This window comes from Petromyzon marinus, chromosome 54 (assembly GCF_048934315.1).
Source record: "Petromyzon marinus isolate PM22_M1 ecotype Great Lakes invasive population chromosome 54, UKy_Petmar_22M1.pri1.0, whole genome shotgun sequence".
NCBI lineage: Eukaryota > Metazoa > Chordata > Hyperoartia > Petromyzontiformes > Petromyzontidae > Petromyzon > Petromyzon marinus.
The window spans coordinates 4,291,299-4,304,901 of NC_133720.1; positions in this window are offsets into that span (position 1 = coordinate 4,291,299).

The following is a 13,603-nucleotide window of genomic DNA, read 5'->3' on the forward strand; positions in this document are numbered from 1 at the left end:
TTCTCTGGCCACGGTGGCGTTGGGCCTTCTCGGTGACGACGGTGGCCTTCGGAGAGGAGGGAGTTTTCTTGTGGAATTCGGGGCAGAGTTTGGCCTCTCGCACCGAGCCAGCTCCGGTTTCATCTCGCTGTGTACCTCTCCGCTCGGGAGTAAAAAAAATATTTCAAAAACACAACTTGAAGGGCGCGCTCCATCCCCTCCTCACCTCCCACACCATCGCCCCATCAAGCTCTTCCCGACGGGTCTGATGACGATACGCTTCGGTGACACTGACACGGCCACGTTACATTCGGCCGTGTCATCATCGGCTTTCGGTTCATCTTAAACAGTCCGCGAAATTGTCACCTTGACACGTGCGTGGAACTTCTTTAGCACCGCACTTAGAGCAGCCGTGCTAATCGGAGGCGCGATCTGCCAAGTCAACCACACCCACCCCCACCACCCACCCCCCACGGTAACCCGCCAGCATCTGGATCTGTCTCGTGACATCCTACACCGAGCGAGTTCTGGCCTGCTGCTTCAGGTGTCCTCAAAGTGTACCTAGCCTGGCACGAACTGCCCTGGTGATGTGGGGGTGTGGGTGTTGTTGTTGTTGTTGTGTGAAGATTCGCTCGGGGCGGCGTTGCGGCGAGCGCGCTCTGCTCCGAAGCCCAGCGGACCCGAGTGAGATTCCCAGTCACGCGCCCGTGCAAATCAAGCAAGGGCGCGTGAGTGCAAACGACTTTGTTTCATGTAAACATCTGCGCATTTATTAACATTGTAAAAAAAAAAACAACAACAATTGAGAACCCAAAGGGGTTGCAAGGTCGCGGACTAAAGGTTAAGAGCCACTGGGTTGGACGGTTGGACACGTGTGGACTTGAAGGGACACTTTGATGCACCTTAGGGGTGGTAACACAGTGCGCTATACCGGGCGGCGGTGTCGCGCAGTCGGAACGCGTTTGCCGCACAGCAAGGAGCGCCTGGGTTCGATTCCCGACTCGGCTGCCCTTTTTCTTTGTGACGTGTGTGACGTTCGTACCACGTGTATGCCCCCCCCCCCCCCCACCCCTGTATGAGTGTGAGGAGCGGTGGCGTAGCGGTTAGCGCTATGCTGCGCTACGAACCCAGCGACCCGAGTTCGATTCCCGCTCACGGCCGACACCGGTGACGATTATTTGAAGCGGGCCCTGGGTCTCCCCTAGGTCGACTCAGCCTCAAACGAATACCCGGGCGTGTAAACATCACCGCCGGGGAGATAAAGGCGCCCGTGTGCGTAGCGTTAGCAACCCACCCCCTCGTGTGCCACAGTCCCGGCGTTCATAGTTGCAACTCGCTCACAGCACTTGCCCCAACAGTCTCTTTAAGTCTTGATTTGAAGCTTTTCGTGACTGCCGGAATTCCATACTCTTTGGTTCTTTCGGTAAAGTCACGTGGGTAGAACATTCATAGATTACGACGTTTCGATCGCAACACACAAGCGACCGTCTTCAGGTGAGCGAGCGAGAGAGAGATAAAGCTACTGAGACAAGGTCTTAAGGCTATACACACGGAGTGTGGGGGGGGGGGTGATCTTTGTCTTTGGGGTCCGGTGCTAGCAGCAAGACTCGCGCGGTCGAGTCGGGCCGAGTTTAATCGGCACCGCGCAAGGCTTAGGGTGCACGCGCACGCACGCACGCGCGCGCGCATTGAACCCGAGTGGCCACACGTGACGACTCCTACCCCGAAGCGCGTTCCGTTCGTCCGCTTCTGCTGCTGCTGCCGCCGCCGCCGCTGTCTGGCGTGGACGAGACATTGGCTGGATGCACCGGAACGTGTCTGTAATGAAGGGGGTTTTAATGCGTCGGCAATACCCGCCACCACCCGACACAGCCGATTGGCGGGGTTTGCTCGCGGTGCACAAAGCGTGCCAATGGGTTACGAGTTCAGCACAGGCGGTGTGCTGGGTCGTAACCCCCCCCCACCCCCCCACACCGCAACGTTTACGATTCGAGCACCGCGCGACGTTTCGCATTGTCACAACAGCAGCCAGCATCCATAATTGTGGTCTTACATAGAGGGGGGTCAATGTGACGTCACATTAATAGCCGCCTATTGTACGAATGTCTGTTGGACTTCATCATTAGACCTCCTTTGCCAGTACCAAAATGTAATAATAGTGGTTTTTCCCATTTTTTTCTGGCAACAAAACTGAAACCTTTTTTTTCAAGGATTCATGTTACTGCATTAACCACAATACCTGCAGTCAAAATGCAAACAAAAAAAAACATACTATGATAATATGATGCATTGTCCTTGAAACTGATTGGTCCACACCAAGGGACGGCTTTCTTTTGAGCCTCGACCCAATTGGTGCTCAACCAGATGGCGCCGTACGTAGACCAATCGGAGGTGCAGTGTTGAGTCTATGTTGTAGTATTAGTCTATGGGTAGTATCAGTCTATGGACAGTATGTATGTGTGTGCTGTGTGTTGAACTTCTTTTGCACCGTACGTATCCAACCGTGATAATAATTATATTATCGGAGGTGCCGTGTTGAGTCTATGGGTAGTGTTAGTGTGTGGGCAGTGTTAGTCTATGGGAAGTGTTAATCTATGGGTAGTGTTAGTCTATGTGTAGTGTTAGTCTGCGGGCAGTATGTTTGTTTTCGCTGTATGTTGCACTTCTTTCGCACCGTACGTATCCAATAATGCGAATCGGAGGTGTGGGTGGGATGCTGCAACTGCATTGGAAATTCAGCAGAACCCCGCTGTCGATCCAGAAATATGCGGGAAAAAAAGCTCTAATATGGATCAGGAGGGGAGTGGTGAGAGATCAACGATCTCTAGATGCCGACGATCATCAAAACAAATTCTTTAAGAAGCAATTTTCGTAGACCCGGGTCTGTTTATCTCGTAAATCACAGCAAAGTCGCGTGTTTGTGTCGCGAACCAAGTGGGCTGCGAGGCGCTTCCCACCCGCGTGTGGGCTCCCACTTTAGCTGTGCTTGGGTCACTTTTAACGAGGTGCAAGATTTATGCACTCACAAAAAAGATTTAGATTTTTTTTAAAGGTATTTTTGTATTTGTTAGTGTCAGTATAATGAGCGCTCTAATCCACGGGGCGTTGCAGCGTGTGGCTGATTTGGGATGTGTGCACATTTTTACATTTTTATTTCATTTTTTGTTAATGCGGTCTGGACAGATATGGGCAGCATGGTTGCGTCCTGTCCGCTTATTTATTTTCGCCACGAGTCATTGTTGTTGTGTACACAGTTGTGTGCTGTGTCCACAAATTTCACAGGCGGTGTGATGCCATTGCAGGACAGGCGTGGGCGAGTGAAATCCAAAAAAATACCTGCAAGTGAACCAGTCCGCACCGGATATTGTCTCGCCAAAGATAAATTAAATAACAATGACAACTTTAATCCTGCGAGCCCTTTCAATGGTGCACACGCACACAGCGGCACAGCGTTATGATCACATCAACTACGACGAACACGGACTTCTAACACACACACACGCACACTGACTTCTAACACAAACAACAACAACCGCCATTCGCCACTAAGTGGCGGTGACGTCACCACGACGCTTGTGCCAGGCCATGTGCACCTTGAGGCCACGTGAAGTGTCGAACGCCCGCTGGCAGGAGGTCACGGGGCAGACCCAGGTGCCACGGGTCGACTGACTGAGATGACCGAGATGACTGGCTGATGCACCACCTGTGCCCCCTACAGTGCCAACTTGCTGTGCTTAAGCCACACATACATACACACACACTGACTTCTGACACTGACTTCTGACACACATACGTTTGAGGCAAGCGAAAAGCAATGGGCCCTTCTCTCTCTATATCTGAAGCAAGGGCCATTGCCTGAAACGTCAACCAATTGTAATATACATATTATTTGGGTATTTCGGTAAAGTCACGCAGATAGGTTCAAAGAAAATACGTGACTTTACCGAAAGACCCAAAGAATATGAATCCCTGCAGTCACGAAAGCTTTAACTCAAGATTCGATTGTGATATACGTTGGGGTTAGTGGCAGGGCCCTTCAACCAGCGGTGCTGTGAGCTATAATGGTCAGGGGGCTTCATCTTTAGCCGTCGTTACGTGCGGCGCACGGCTCCTGAATGTCTCTGTGGACGCAGAATGACCAAACAACCGAACAAGAACGTTAAATCCGATATTGAACCGTGCCAACTCCAATTCACGGTGGCGAGATGTTAATTACCTCGCCTGGTATGGGGCCATCCATCTGGTACGTACGCATGGAGGGGGGGGGGGGGGTTAATGCGTACGCGTGCGTATGGGGGGGGGTGTACTGATAATGTACGCATAGGAAACGGGGGGAGGGGGTGAAGCCTCGATAATAATTTGTCTACATTTGCCTTCTAATGAGTTAGATAGTCTGGCGGTGAACTATCTGTTTGCTTAAACACGTTAATATTATTAATCCTTGATCGTTTCTGCGTGGATTAAATATCGGCCGTTCTATAGGTATTCGCGTGCGTACAGGGAGGGGTGGAGGGGTCAAGTTTTGACAGATTTTTGCGTACCCACTCAATACATGGCCCCTATGCAGGAGGGCGTGGGTTCGATCCCGACCCTGACACCTGTAAATTTGGAGTTTGCGTGTTTCTCTCTCTCTGTCTCTCTCGCCGTGTTCGCGTGGATTTTTCTCCGGGTCCTCCGGGTTTTCCCTCCACGTTTATAAACGCGCGTTTAAGAGCATTCGGAGGCTATACATTTTCACGTGATAAGCCACTTGCGTTGAGCTATCATTTGTGATTGCCAGCTCGCTTCTGAAAAAGAGCTGTATAGCAGCAAAGTGGGCCTTACCTGGTAAAATAAAACGTCGTTTTATAAATAAAACATAGTTTTATTTTAGTTTAGTAGTTTATTACGCCTGCCGCAGAGGTGCCTTTCTTGAACGCCTGCCACGTTCCTCGTCCGTGCGATGTTATTATTATCGTCTCTCGAGCGATATCACAACGCCGCATTTAAATGTATCTTAAATAAATTGCAGTGGCGTATCAGGAGGAGGGGTTGGCCCATCGCCCAGAGGCTTACGTGGCCAGAAGCAGCAAGCCGAGACTGCGTGGCCGACCGCTTTAATTTATGAATGACCGCTGCGAAAGGCGAGGTGCAGACACCGCAAACCGACAGACAGCGTGCACCGCGACATGTTACACTGTAAGAATGTGTGTGGTGTGTGTAGCGTGTGTGCTGTGTCTGTGGTGTGTGTAGTGTGTGGTGTGTGTAGTGTGTGCTGTGTGTGTGGTGTGTGTAGTGTGTGGTGTGTGTGTGGTGTGTGTAGTGTGTGCTGTGTGTGTGGTGTGTGTAGTGTGTGCTGTGTGTGTGGTGTGTGTAGTGTGTGCTGTGTGTGTGGTGTGTGTAGTGTGTGTGGTGTGTGTAGTGTGTGTAGTGTGTGCTGTGTGTGTGGTGTGTGTAGTGTGTGCTGTGCGTGTGGTGTGTGTAGTGTTTGCTGTGTGGTGTGTGTAGTGTGTGCTGTGTGTGTGGTGTGTGTTGTGTGTGCTGTGTGTGTGGTGTGTGTAGTGTGTGCTGTGTGTAGTGTGTGCTGTGTGTGTGGTGTGTGTAGTGTGTGCTGTGTGTGTGCTGTGTGTGTGGTGTGTTTGTGGTGTGTTTGTGGTGTGTTTCTGTGGTTTGTGTGGTGTGTGTAGTATGGTGTGTGTGGTGTGTGTAGTGCGGTGTGTGTGGTGTGTGTGTGGTGTGTGTAGTATGGCGTGTGTGGTGTGTGTAGTGCGGTGTGTGTGGTGTGTGTGTGATGTGTGTAGTGTGGTGTGTGTGGTGTGTGTAGTGCGGTGTGTGTGGTGTGTGTGTGATGTGTGTAGTGTGGTGTGTGTGATGTGTGTGTGTAGTGTGGTGTGTAGTGTGGTGTGCGTGTGTAGTGTGTGTGTGGTGTGTGTAGTGTGGTGTGTGTAGTGTGGTGTGTGTAGTGTGGTGTGTGTAGTGTGGTGTGTGTAGTGTGGTGTGTGTAGTGTGTGCGTGTCATCTCAGTCAGTCGACCCGTGGCACCTGCTGGGTCCGTGACCTCCTGCCAGCGGGCGTTCGACACTTCACGTGGCCTCAACGTGCACGTAGCCTGGCACGAGCGCCGTCGTGCAGTCATCGCCACTTAATGGCGAATGGCGGTGGTGGTTGTTGTGTGTGGTTTGTGTGTGTGTTTTTTAGTTGATGAGTGGGGACCGGTAGTGTAGTGGGTTAGCGTGCTGCGCTACAAACCCGGCGACCCGAGTTCGATTCACTGCTTACGGCCACCAACGCCAGCGACGATTATCTAAACCGGTCCTGGGGCCTCCACTAGGTCAACTCAGCCTCAAATGAGTACATGGTGCGATATGTAAAACATCGCCACTCTGGAGACAAAAACGGCCGGGCGTGGTGCTGGCCACCCACCCCCACGTGTGCCGTGCCGGCCTTCATAGGCGCTGCTCGCTAACAGCACTTGCCCCAAACAAACCGTGCAGGGCTACACACGGGGGGGAGGGGGTGGTGTTCTGTACGTGATAGTTTGTAATCGAATAAGCTCATCCCATTGCCATTGACATGAACAACAAACTGGGCAATAATTCTGTTGACGGGTAAATGCCCTACACGTTGCATGTCACCCCCCGCCCCGTCCCCCATACAATGTCAAGAGAATGACATAGAGCTTTTCTGACAAATGTAATGTCGGAGATATTATTTAGAGCGCATTCAATATTCACGGTGTCAAGGCAGACGTCTGCGTGAATATCACTCGCGCTCAGGCACCACCGGTCTTCCGTGCAAAACACACAAAAAAATGCCACCGTGTTTTATTTTTTTCCGGACCATCACACGGAATAATTTCCAAGTGCTTCAAATCAGAAGCTGGTGATGCGTCTTATCACGAGGCAGCAGTTGCGTGCGACGCACACGTGACCAGACGTGTCGCGTTGTGACCCCGTAGGCCCTGTCTCGCCAGGAGCATGGTGGACTCCACGTGCGCCAACTCCACGGGATAAAGCGTTGCCCCCTCGCACGCGCGGCTTGTCTCCGGGTGCTCCGGTTTCCTCCCCCCATATGTTCATTGGCCGGTACCACCATGATATATAGAGGGCCGCAGAGCTTGGGAGGGAACTTTGGCACCGGCTCACTGCGTTGCTGCCTTCCCGCTTCGCCTGTGGTTCCTTCTCGCGCTTCTTGAGTCGTCCTCTCTCTCTCTCTTCGAGAGTCGTCCTCTAAATGAGTTGACATAGGTGTAACCACCAACACTGGGGAGACAAAGGCGGTCGGGCATAGTACTAACCACACCACCGTCCCTCGTATGCCATTCCAGCCTTGAATAGGTGCTCGCTAACAGCACCTGCTCAAAGTCCTGTTAAGGTTACACGGGGGATCTTTGTATTTTGTGTGTTGCATACGTTAAAGCACGGCAAGTTGGCACAGTGGGGGTAGCACAAACTCGGGTCATCCTCGCAGCAGTAGCAGCGGCTTTCGGAGAACTGTCGAACAAAGAAGGGGCCACAGCATCGCGCGACGCTTTCAGACGCTGCTTCCGCGGCCGTCTGGAACGCTCTTCCCTTCCGATGTGAGGAAGCCACTGGAGCTAAGCACTTGTAAATCACCTAGGTTGACGAACTCATTTCCTTAGAACTGTTTTTCGTGTTTAAATTTGTTGTCGGCTGTTTGGTGGGGCAGGGCGCACAGGCTGGTGTAATGTGCGTCTTCGTTTGGTGAGTCATCACAGCGGCGTTGGATACCACTGCGATTCATTGATAGTTCATGTAGCGACAGATACATTTGCATTGTCAGCAGTTGTTGGCAGTGCCGCTGAACGACGAGGGTATTTTTGTTTTAGCGACAAAACGTGCCAATTCGTTACGATGAACAAAAGTCTCCATAATACAGTGTAGGTGTTTTTTGGGTTAGATCGCCTAAATAAAAATGCGTCGTTAAACCCGCCACCACCCGACACAGCCAATTGGTGAAGGTTTGTCACGTAAACAAAACGTGGTCAATTCGTTATTTGTTCAGCACACCGGTGTGTTGGAGAGCTAACCCACAACATTTACAATTCGAGTTACTGTGGGCGAGCTCTCCAACACACCGGTGTGATGAACTAGTAACGAATTGGCCACGTTTTGTCTACGTGACAAACCTTCACTATTTAGCTGTGTCGGGTGGTGGCGGGTTTAACGACACATTTTTATTTAGGCGACCTAACCCAAGAACACCTCTATTATGGAGACTTTTGTTCATTGCTGGAGGAGCCGCAACAGGAGGGACGGTAGGGGAGGATCGGCATAAGGAATTGGGACCTTTTTCGGGTTCAGCGCTCACCCATTTGGCAGGGTGGTCCCGAAAACACTAAGAGGCAGACGCGCTATCTCATCATCTGCGCAGAGTGTCAGCCAAAAGGGCGCGGTCCCCTTAATACCAAGAGCGGAACCAGAATCGTCACGACATTTGGAATTTGCACCGCCGATTAGCGGGGTTGGCGACGTTCTGCGCGAGAGAAATTCAACATACGTACAACTAAAGGTCCAATATTGGGTCGTAGAATCACTTGGAACGGCGACGATAATTTTCGCCCGTGGCAATGCGACTCGGTGATTGCGTGTTTACGCAGCGCGCGTGCGTACATTGGACGCAGCGTCTGTGCACCCCGTGCCGTTTTATCTTCAAAGGTCGGACAACAACAGGACCATCACAGGCATGCAGAGAAACTAAACAACATCCCTGTTGCTTCTTTGATTGCAAAAAAAAAACCCAGTTTGTTTTTTGTATGTACCAAATTTCTTGGCTGATACAATTTACTTTAATCCTTTTTATTTATTTTTCGTCCAGATTTTATCCGCCGATAGTCCTATAGGGGTGGCGTCATGAGATGTACGTCGGAATGTAAAACTTCTTTCGCACCCGTACGGAGCCAACCGTGCTAATCGGAGGTGCGGGGGAGGGACAACAAACTTAAACACAATAAGTAATATTAAAAAAAAAATTCAAACACGCTTTTATGAAATGCACGAGTAATGGAAGAACTCCACGACTCCAGGAAGTGGCCCCGAAGCTTGCCACGACGTAAGGGGACCGTGGCCAATTACAGCCAACGTCAGTTGAGCGTGGACAATTAGAGCCAAACCGAAACATAACATATAAAAAATAAGGTTTAAAAATAAATATTTTTATGATAGAATATGGTATTGGCATTAGTATGACATAAGTATACCAAGTTTGGAGTCGATACCACATTGGGAAGTGGGTTAAAATTGAGTTAGAAGATTTGAGGATACAACAACAGACAGTGAGTTAAATGAAAGCGTGTAAAAAGGTAGAAGATTCCATTCGGATCTCTCGCAGTGCAGTGCGACCCTTACGTGTTCGAGAATGTCCCGCAGAAGCAGATATCACAGAGCTGCCTCGGAGATCCCTTCAAGTGACATTAAGGTCCGCGCAAGTTAGGAAGAGACACTTTTCTCACGCACTCCTGACCAGAAGACTAATACTCTTTGGTTCCTTCGGCAAAGTCACGTAGGTATCAAATAAAATAAATCACGACGTTTCGGGCGCGACACAAGCGTCCGTCATCAGACGCTTGTGTCGCGCCCGAAACGTCGTGATTTATCTTATTTTATTTGATACCTACGTGACTTTACCGGAAGAACCAAAGAGTATGGATTCCTGCAGTCACGAAAGCTTCAAACCAGAAGACTAATGTTTGTCACACGACTGCCAACCAACTTTTCGTTCTCACGTCCAACGTTTTGTGACATTGAGGCGTAGTCGTTGGCGACCGTGAACTCACAACCCTCGAGAAACTCGGTTCGTAATCACAGACATGTGCCTGGAATTGAACCCAGGCTCCGTGAGATGTGCAAGCTCTGAGCCCCTGAAGCTCTGACCTCTGAGACACTCGGGGTTATATAATTTCTCGTGTTGGTGTAATCTGATGTGAATGCAAAAGCAAAAATTCGTGAGCCACGTCTTAAATAGAACGCAGCGTCGGGGTAAAAGGAAAACAACAAAAAATGTTTGAATTCCAATAACCGTACAGTCAGATAAGGTTTCACGTTTAGCGGACGTTCCAAATCTTAAGGAATATCTTTGAGAATTGCCGCAGAATATATTTAGTATCTTAGGTGTTGTATTACTCTGCACACCTTTCAACATTTCTAAAATAGTGGCGTAATAGTGTACTCCTGTTGGATAGTGTACATTTTCAGCAGCCACTTAACGTATTGAAGAAAAACGTTAACAAAACGATATTTATATTAATAATATATTTTATTTTTTTATTGTTTCCCTTCTACGTGACTTTACCGAAAGAACCAAGAATATGAATCCCTGCAGTCACGAAAGCTTTACATCAAAATTTAAACGATATTTATTGTTCATAATAAAGGTTTGTGGGTTAGATTACGTTATTTATAAATGTGTCGTAACCCTCCACCACCCGACACGGCCAATCAGCAAAAAAGTGTCACGTTGACAAAAAGACAAATAGTTCACTACTTTAGCCCACCGGTGTGTTGAAGAGTGAATCCACAACATTTACAGTTTGAGTACGACGTTTCGCTGGTAATTACATCCAGCATCATCGGGCAATTCGCCAGAATGGTAAAGCCCTCACTTGCTCCCGGTCTTAAATAGAGCAGCAGGGTGACGTCATCATTTAACTCATTCAGGTGCAGTGATTTGAGGCGGAGGGGGGGAGTATTGTAATTATATAATCGATTGGTAAGCGATTACTCTTCAACACACCGGTGGGCTTAAGTAGTGAACTATTTGTCTTTTGTCAACGTAATACTTTTTTGCCGATTGGCCGTGTCGGGTGGTGGAGGGTTACGACACATTTATAAATAACGCGATCTCACCCAAAAACCTTTATTATGAATAATATTGGTCGCGAAAGCCTACTACGTGTTAAACTGATATTTATTGTACCAGGTAAGGCCCCACTGAGCTATGGTGCACTTTTTCAGACGTGACCTGGCCATCACAAATGATAGCTCAACGAAGTGGCTTATCGTGTGGAGATTTAAACCAGCCAAATACTCATCTTCTTTGGTTCTTTCGGTAAAGTCACGTAGAATGAGAATAAAATAATAAATTGATCAAATAAAATAACACAATAAAAATTTATTATTTTATTCTCATTCTACGTGACTTTACCGAAAGAACCAAAGAAGATGAATCCTTGCAGTCACGAAAGCTTTAAATCGAAATTCAGCCAAATACTCTCTAAACGCGCGATGTTGATTCTAAATGTGGAGGGGAAAACCGCGCGACCACGAGGAGAGAGACACGCAAACTCGAAATATACAGCAGCAGCAGGCGTCAGGGTCGTGATCGAACCCACGACCTCCTGCATACCAGGCGAGGTAGTTAACATCTCGCCACCAAGGCGTCACCAACATCAGGACGTGTATCAATGCGGACAGCAACATCTATTATGAAATCCCGGCCTTCCGTGTGCCCGTTTGGCCATCAACGAAATGATGAGAGCCTTTCAGAAGGCCTGAACCAAAAAGTTGTAGAAAGTGGACCCCCCCCCCTCACCGAGATGTGTTGCGATCGAAACGTCGTGGGTTTTAAGTTTTTATTATTTTCTATTTAATTTAATTTTATTATTTTTATTTTCTATATACGTGACTTTACCGAAAGAACCAATAATATTAATTTGATCCAACAGGGTTACAATGGTCGACCTCCACCTGCCACCCCAGAAAAATACTTATTTTGTATGCATGTATACATACACACCCTACATACATTAGTCAGTAGTATCTACTGACTCTGTAGTATCTCCAACTATATACCTACACACCCTACATACGTTAGCCAGTAGTATCTGCTGACTCTGTAGTATCTCCTACTATATACATACACACCCTACATACATTAGTCAGTAATATCTACTGACTCTGTAGTATCTACAACTATATACCTACACACCCCACATACATTAGTCAGTAGTATCTACTGACTCTGTAGTATCTCCTACTATATACCTACACACCCTACATGCATTAGTCAGTAGTATCTACTGACTCTGTAGTATCTCCAACTATATACCTACACACCCTACATACATTAGTCAGTAGTATCTGCTGACTCTGTAGTATCTCCTACTATATATACACACCCTACATACATTAGTCAGTAGTATCTGCTGCCTCTGTAGTATCTCCTACTATATACCTACACACCCTACATACATTAGCCAGTAGTATCTACTGACTCTGTAGTATCTCCTACTATATACTTACACACCCTACATACATTAGCCAGTAGTATCTACTGACACTGCAGTATATCCTACTAAATACCTACACACCCTACATACATTAGTCAGTAGTATCTACTCTGTAGTATCTCCTACTATATACCTACACACCCTACGTACATTAGTCAGTAGTATCTATTCTGTAGTATCTCCTACTATATACCTACACACCCTACATACATTAGCCAGTAGTATCTACTGACTCTGTAGTATCTCCAACTATATACCTACACACCCTACATACGTTAGTCAGTAGTATCTACTGACTCTGTAGTATCTCCAACTATATACCTACACACCCTACATACATTAGCCAGTAGTATCTACTCTGTAGTATCTCCTACTATATACCTACACACCCTACATACATTAGCCAGTAGTATCTGCTGACTCTGTAGTATCTCCTACTATATACCTACACACCCTACATACATTAGCCAGTAGTATCTACTGACTCTGTAGTATCTCCTACTATATTCCTACACACCCTACATACATTAGCCAGTAGTATCTACTGACTCTGTAGTATCTCCAACTATATACCTACACACCCTACATATATTAGTCAGTAAGTATCTATTCTGTAGTATCTCCTACTATATACCTACACACATTAGCCAGTAGTATCTACTGACTCTGTAATATCTCCTACTAAATACCTACACACCCTACATACATTAGTCAGTAGTATCTGCTGACTGTAGTATCTCCAACTATATACCTACACACCCTACATACATTAGCCAGTAGTATCTACCCTGTAGTATCTCCAACTATATACCGACACACCCTACATACATTAGCCATTAGTATCTGCCGACTCTGCAGTATCTCCTACTATATACCTACACACCCTACATACATTAGCCAGTAGTATCTACTGACTCTGTAGTATCTCCAAATATATACCTACACACCCTACATACATTAGCCAGTAGTATCTACTGACTCTGTAGTATCTCCTACTATATACCTACACACATTAGCCAGTAGTATCTACTGACTCTGTAGTATCTCCTACTAAATACCTACACACCCTACATACATTAGCCAGTAGTATCTGCTGACTCTGCAGTATCTCCTACTATATACCTACACACCCTACATACATTAGCCATTAGTATCTACTGACTCTGCAGTATCTCCTACTATATACCTACACACCCTACATACATTAACCATAAGTATCTGCACACACATGGGGGGGGGGAGGAGAGGACATCGGTGAGTGCGACGGGCGAGGCGCCGAGACGCCTCCCGCACGAGAGGTGGCCGCTTACGGGCCCCCGGGGGCCGTCGAAATTCGAGTGGCGCAAAAACGACAGCAGGAGCCAAGAGCCGTCACTGCTTGATGAAGTGGTGCACTTT